Here is a 7,948-nt window from a genome sequence, read left to right on the forward strand (position 1 = left end):
CTTTGTTGACACGCATAAGATGCGATAGCAAGCCTTGCTACTTTCCTCACTGCACACGTTTGTGGGCTAACAAAGAACACGTGGATAAGATTTTTGCAAAAGTGAACATTAAAAATGTTGTGCATACGAGATGAAAGCTGATCATGTGACTAACAGGAAGCAGTATCAATAAGCAAACAAGCATTAGTTTCGGAGCTACAGCTTCATTTGGTATCGATACAAATATAGTAAAAGTGGACTAAATTGCATTACGAAAGCATCCTTTTCACGTAACATCCTTCTTTTCTTCGTTATTTTAAATGCATCAACAAAAGCAAGTTACATTAACAAGCCAGTATATCCAAGATTTGGTATAAAATAAAGGCTTTTGGTTCAAATGGCTCTGAGCGCTACGGGACTTAACTTCTGAGGTCATCAGTCCCCTAGAACTTAGAACTACTTAAACCTAACTAACCTAAGAACATCACACACATCCATGCCAGAGGCAGAATTCGAACCTTCGACCGCAGCGGTCGCGCGGTTCCAGACTGTAGCGCCTAGAACCGCTCGGCCACTCCGGCCGGCAAAAGGCTTTTAGATACAGCTGTCTGCCATCCACTCTTCCTACTACAACTTCGTGGATAAAGATATTTATTGATACGATCGCTCCTCCAACGGTCCCATTACAACATTATGCACCTCCAGTTGCATTTCATGGTCGAGCGGCTGCTCGTAAGCCGCACATCACGCAGGTAAATGCCAAACGACGCTCTGCTTGGTGTAAGGAGCGTAAACATTAGACGATTGAACAGTGGAGAAACATTGTGTGGAGTGACGAATCACGGTACACAATGTGGCGATCCGATGGCAGGGTGTGGGTATGGCGAATGCCCGGTGAACGTCATCTGCCAGCGCGTGTAGTGCAAACAGTAAAATTCGGAGGCCGTTGTGTTATGGTGTGGTCGTGTTTTTCATGGTGGGGGCTTGCACCCCTTGTTGTTTTGCGTGGCACTATCACAGTACAGGGCTACACTGATGTTTTAAGCACCTTCTTGCTTCCCACTGTTGAAGGGCAATTCGGGGATGGCGATTACATCTTTCAACACGATCAATCACATGTTCATAATGCACGACCTGTGGCGGAGTGGTTACACGACAATAACATCCCTGTAATGGACTGGCCTGCACAGAGTCCTGACCTGAATCCTACAGAACACCTTTGGGATGTTTTCGAACGCCGACCTCGTGCCAGGCCTCACCGACCGACATCGATACCTCAACTCAGTGCAGCACTGCGTGAAGAATGGGCTGTCATTCCCTAAGAAACCTGCCAGCACCTGATCGAACGTATGCATGCGAAATTCGAAGCTGTCATCAAGGCTAAGGGTGGGCCAACACCATACTGAATTCCAGCATTACAGATGGAGGCCGCCACGAACTTGTAAGTCAATATCAGCCAGGTGACCGGATAATTTTGATCACATAGTGTGTTAGCTGTAAACAGAGAGGGCAGACAATCATTCTGCTCTGGGTGCATCCGCTATAATGAGGAAGCTGACGCATTAGCGAAGCAAGTTGCATCTACAGCAACTGTCCCCAATGTGAAATTACCGGATACAGATTACTTTCGTGAAGTCAAGAGCCGCGGAAAACAGCAATGGCAAGAGATGTGGAATGTGTCTCAAAACACGAAAGGTGGGTATTATGCGGCATTACTAGGGATACCTCGGTCGTATCTTACAGTCCAAGGAAGAACAACAGGTTGCTTCGATGAGCACAATGCACGACAGTGAGTAAATAAGCAACAGAGAAGATAAGAAACCAAAAATGACATTTGCCTACAATGCAAGTAAGGGAGCAAATGACAGATTGGATCAGCTTATTGGCAACAACACATGCAAAAGGAAAACCAACTGCTGGCCGACGATCATCTGTCTACAAAGCTTTTGTGCAGTGGAGAGAAATAAATCCAGGGTGGGAAGAAATGTTCCTTATAAAAGAAGAATATTTCTCAATGAATTGGGAAGACTCCTAATTACTCCTTATATAAAAGCTATGATGATGATGATGATGATGATGAGGTCCCATACTCCGAGGATCGTAGGGAACGATGGGGGAGACCCGCACCGCCGTACTAGGCAAGGTCCTAGTAGAGGTGGTTTGCCATTGCCTTCCTCCGACCGTAATGCGGATGAACGATGATGATGAAGACGACACAACAACACCCAGTCATCTCGAGGCAGGTAAATCTCTGAGTCTGCCGGGAATCGAATCCGGGACCCCATGCGCGGGAAGCTATAGTTCGATTAAAATTACTTGATAGTTGACGTCTGTAACTTGTCGCTACAGTGTGGCCACATCGGCTGCCGGCTACCGCTGGGTTATAGGTGACACTCAAAACACAGCCGTCACTTCACAAATGTAGTGGCGTATAACGCGGGGCAGTGTTCCAAGTGATCGCCTCGAGGTATGTCCGAAAATCGAGATGCTCTTTCGATTGTTGTCTGTACTGCTGCAGACGACGTGTTTTGAAGCCCTGACTTTGAATTCATGTCAGCGCTAAAAGCAAAATGCAGTTTCTCGCAATCATTGGTCACCTGGAACTATCCTCATACTGGTTATACGAGATGCTGCGTTACCAATTGATGAGCTGTCCTCGTTGGCACTTGGTTGCAGATTGCAGGCGACACAGGCAGATTCCAAACGAAAAAGAGAATGAGAGAAACAAAAATAAAAAAGTCAATACTATGATGAAAAATGATACGACAAAATATCAGAAATAAAAAACGTGTGTTCAAATCAATTAACTGAATAAAAATAATAGCGAACCACTTAAAAGATCCGGCTTCAATGTCTGGTGAATCTTATCTACAATGTGTTTATTAAGTTGCGACTTCTGACAGTTCCGCACAGGACGAGTAGAGGGAAGGTTAGATACCAGCGTGTGCTGAGCGTGTCAGCAGGCGGCAGTAAAGCCACGCCTGCGGCCGCCAGGCAAACATTCTTTGGTTGTAAAGAAACGGCATGTAATGAACAGAGCACTTAAATCAATGAATATGTTACATACGCTCACAGTGAGTGGAGCGACCCCAAGGTAAGAACCGTCACTGTCCTCTTCCTCAGATCTGGTACTGAAATTGCAGTCTCTTCAGTCTGTTCTTCCAGGAGTCCTTCACGAATCCAGGTCTCTTCAACTGCCTTCTTGGTGTGACTGACAACTCGAGACCAGTCATAACATTGTCTATACAGTTTACATTTGTGTTCTTGACGTTTCCATAAGTATTAGCAATTTTGCATTATTGTTTAACGTTCATGGCGTTTGTGGGTACCCACACTAGCTTACCTTAGTTGCATGTGGAAAACGACGCAGATAAATTGCTTTGCCGGTAAATGTTCCATAGTATAGGGATGAGTTTCTGAGCCTTTGATGTATTGTGATGGGCAAAATTCTTATTATCTCTATTCTTGTATGTGTGGATCGTGTATGTTTGTGAGAACCTTTCCCATGCACGCCTGCGGTTTCTTTTTCATTTATCACCGCAACATACCTCAGCACTCTGTATAATAATAAGTGAGTTAATTAGTTATGTAACAGGCAACGACAGATCATAGTTTAGAATATGACGTTTTATTTTAATGAACTGTGTTTAAACTGTGATGACTGTTCCTCAAACAAACGCCTCTCCTTTTTGTAAGATTATTTTTAATACATCCAACGTGGCGTTTCTGAAGGGCAAAAGGCAGGCCTTATATTTCTTGATTTTGTCTGATTATCTTATTCTTTTTATTGAGGCTTAAGATTCTGCTTGCTCTGAATTATTTGATTTAACAGTGTGCTTGAAATGTTCCCATATGCTCATTCCCTCTATTCACTTACATCTTTTTATTTACGTTAACACGTTAGTAATGCTTTACCAATTCACTGATTAATTCAGTTCTTGTATTAAATTTTCCCGATTTTAATTCAACTGGGTGGCACCCAGCAAAATTTTGTGACACACATAACTTACAGTAGACTGTAGAGTTCCACATTGTCTAACTTCCCCAGTTTCTGTTAGCAAATCACTTTCCAGATAACCATTCACCAATTAATAACCAAATAATTTCTTGTTGTTTTTTGTCACACAATTTTTCACCTGGGCCCATCGGATTTAAATGAGTGTGATATGGAGGAAGTCTCATTACATTATGCCCTGTATCATTAGGCAGTTCGTCGATCTGGTAGCGTGGAGTTTTTGGCTTGTTAAGCGCTACAAGTTCCGTTATTCTGCCTTATTCATGCCAGGTCCAACTTTATCCGATGGAACATTTCTCTGCACCCAGAGAAAAATATCCGCTTTTCTCCACTGCATTGTCGGAGCTTCATCTATGACAACTGTGGGGTATGGCGCATTGTCCATTACTGCTGTCGAATATGGAGGAATATTATGCAACAGAACATGAGGAAACCACTCCGTGAAAATTTCCTCGTGATAGACGATAGCAATAAACAGCAATAAACAGTCTGGAATGAAGACGCGAGCAGAGTCAGCGTGAAGGACGATTATCCTGCCATCCTTGTCTATCGGTGATTTCGTCGTTCCTTGTGTTGTTCGATCCATCCATCCAGCACCACAATGTCTTCGAACGAAACGCTCCTCAGTGTACGCGGATACCAGCCTCTTCAGGCCACTATGTCACTTCTCTCGATGATAAATGGCCGAGGCGAAAACTTTTCGTGCTGGAAATCAAGGTCTTGTAGATAATTTCGAAGTGCGACCTACTTCCATTGAACAGCTCTGCTTCTTTGCTGATGAAAAGAAGTTCATTTACAGTAGGGTATTCCTTGCGCTGATAATAATCGTGCACCTGCTGGAATGCACCAATCTTGGTTATCAATCTGTCATAACTTCTTTCTTGCCTGGAGTTTCTGGTAAAGAATGACCTGGTGTTGCTTCATTACTCGCGGCGTCCTTTCTTTCCTGCTTCTTGCCAATTCTCAGATCGGTAAATTTTAAGTGCAGCAGCTGTTCTGTCCGTCACTCTTGTAACATCTAAAATCAAACCGCAGTTATTGCACTCGAGTTCAAGACAGTTGCGCAAACAGCACACAGATTCGCGACGTGGGCCACGGATCAGAATTTCCCTTCCAATGCTCGATATCTTCGCAGCCGGTGAACGCGTGTTTAGACAATCTCTTTTATTGCGGATATCATGTTCAGACATGCTGCACTGTTATTGTTTAACGCAACGTCAACACAGACGCTAGTTCACAACACCTTACCACTGTAGAACACTTTTACAAAAAATATCACTTCACAAAGAGAGATGCATCTAATGCACGACACCATGTGGTACCGTTTATAACCGCTAGCGATTATAAACGGCTCGCCATTGGTGTTACCTGGGCAACGGCGTCACATCACCTCTGGTGAGCCAAACGTCAAAAGTCGCAATTAATTTTAAACACACTACAATGTAAACCGATATCTGTGATTATGGTAACATTATATGTGACGGCGAATCGCGCCAATGCAGAAGTAACCAGTAGTGTTTAGTTCGCGCTCTGTATGAAATGTGTGTATTTCATTAGCATCATTGTGTGTGTGTGTGTGTGTGTGTGTGTGTGTGTGTATGTGTGTTGTTATCATGTTATGAAATAAGAAACAAAACTGCAAGACCCGTGATTCGGGATCCAAACACATTAAGAGAGAATGCTGTACAAGGAACGGGAAGTAAACTGACGAATTGTTGTGGCAGTTTGTCAATGGTGAACGGTTCGGGCGTGACGTAGAGCGCTTAATCGAGGAAACGAGCTCCAATGTGTAAAGTGTCAACTATCAAGTAATTTTAATCGGACTATAGAAAAATGCTGCCACTAAATAAACAAGTCTGCAGATATTGTTAGAAGAATACAAACAGGAAGTCCGTCAACACCAAGCTCCAGTGGTGGCAAAACGTGCCATATGTAAATTCTGTACATCAAGTTGTGACAATAAGGCACCGATGAAGTATTCAAATTGTAATAAACAAGTTTGTAAAACTCACGTTGGATACCGCTGCCCAAACTGTGGAAGTCTAAGTAAATCTCTATCCTAATTTTTCAGGTGGTTTACTGTTTATACAATAAGTAATACTCTACTACGCTGCAATTCACTGAGGGTCAGAGCTTACATTATTGTCGAGATTGTTGTCATGTAGTACTGTAAAAATTGTTTATATTGCAACAAATAAATCTACCCTTAAACACCATATCTTGTCATTATGACTGGAAAGAGCATCTGTGCATATGTTTTTTAAGGAAGGTAGCGGAGTTAAAAAAGGCGTTGAAGGGTCGACGATTCCTGTCGGACGAGAATGTGCTGCAGGCAATTAGCAGTTACGGACTTCTTCTAGCAGCAGGACACAGTGTTTTAACGATGGCTATCATCAGACTGGTGCGTCGGTGGCAAGATTGCCACAATGCTCACGGCTGCTGCTGCTATCACTGAAACCGGCGAGGAACAGTGCGCTAGTGTTCAATATCAAGGTCACATGTTATGAAATTTCAACTGAAATCAAAGTTACAAAAACGTAATCGATAAAGCCCCCATAAGGCTGAGACGAGCGTATGAGAGAAATGTTAGCAATGAGGAGCATATCGCCATGCTGTGCCGACGGTGGCTGGCGGTTGTCCTCAAGGGGTCCTACGAACGCTACGTGTTGCCTACTTCAGGACACCCACAAAAGTCAGGCTGAGTGACCATGCTGTGTCCTTTTTCAAAACTCGGTCTCAGAAAAAAAGCAGCATACTGTCAGGATAGGCACTATTTGATATTTCCGCCCTAAACGGCCTTTCCTAGAGAAACTATGTCTCACTTTGAGTTTTGAGGAAACTCTCCAGATTTGTTAGGCTGCCATTACCTTGGTGGTCCAAACCGCCAACTATTCCTCAGTACCGCGAGACCGCTACGGTCGCAGGTTCGAATCCTGCCTCGGGCATGGATGTGTGTGATGTCCTTAGGTTAGTTAGGTTTAACTAGTTCTAAGTTCTAGGAGACTAATGACCTCAGAAGTTGAGTCCAATAGTGATCAGAGCCATTTGAACCATATTCCTCAGTAATGTAACCTAGCGCTCCTGGAGATATTCTTCCATCCGAGGAGGTTCTGTAACGCCACCAATAATTACAATTTTAATGGCGTTGCCTTGAAATCAGAATTACTCCTGCACAGAGTGAGTAATTTCAACTCACTTCCATCTCTCTCTCATCTCGGGAACATACAGAAAATCGGGAGGCACGTTTTCCTTATATTAATGTGTTGCTTAATTCCCTACGAGTTTTTCTAGATGAGCACATCGTAATTCTGAAATGGTTGCTGCGCTGTAGCATTAAGAGTTGTACGTGTGCCTCTGTTGCTCCCCTCCTCTCTGTATCCCGTTGCTGGGCAAGGTGAACAGCTCTATGTGACGTCAACTCTGGAAGTGCGTGAACGACCTGAAGAGACATAGTAAAGCACGTAACTTTAGCTGCTGGTTAAAGGTCTCTAGTATGAAAGGTATCTCCATCACGCCTCGAACGTTCTCAGTGGGACACTTACTAGTCGCAAACTTTATTCTCAAAATGGAAAGATCTGAGAACACGGATTTTAAGGTTCGCCAGTTGCATTGATTGTTGGTAGTGTTCTTAAAGCAGCTTCTCATACGGCCATCAACGTCTCTCTCCCTCTCTCTTTTGTTTTATTTTACTGTTAGCTCCTAAAGCTTTACAGAAATTACATCGACATTCCAATGTCGTCTTGTTTGAATATTGTCTTTACATGTTACACACAGAATATCTCAGGACCTCACTGGCAAACTTGAGAGGTGGTAAGTCACATAAAGATAATTTTTGTGAAGGATTATATATACTTTTAGAATGTCAGTTAAGAGTTACTTGTTGGTCTGCTTCTATGACTTCAGTGAGCCTTCACTATTGTTATTTATATGTTTCGTTCTGCAGCCCACAATGAC

This window comes from Schistocerca piceifrons, chromosome 1, assembly GCF_021461385.2.
Source record: "Schistocerca piceifrons isolate TAMUIC-IGC-003096 chromosome 1, iqSchPice1.1, whole genome shotgun sequence".
Taxonomy (NCBI): Eukaryota; Metazoa; Arthropoda; class Insecta; order Orthoptera; family Acrididae; genus Schistocerca; species Schistocerca piceifrons.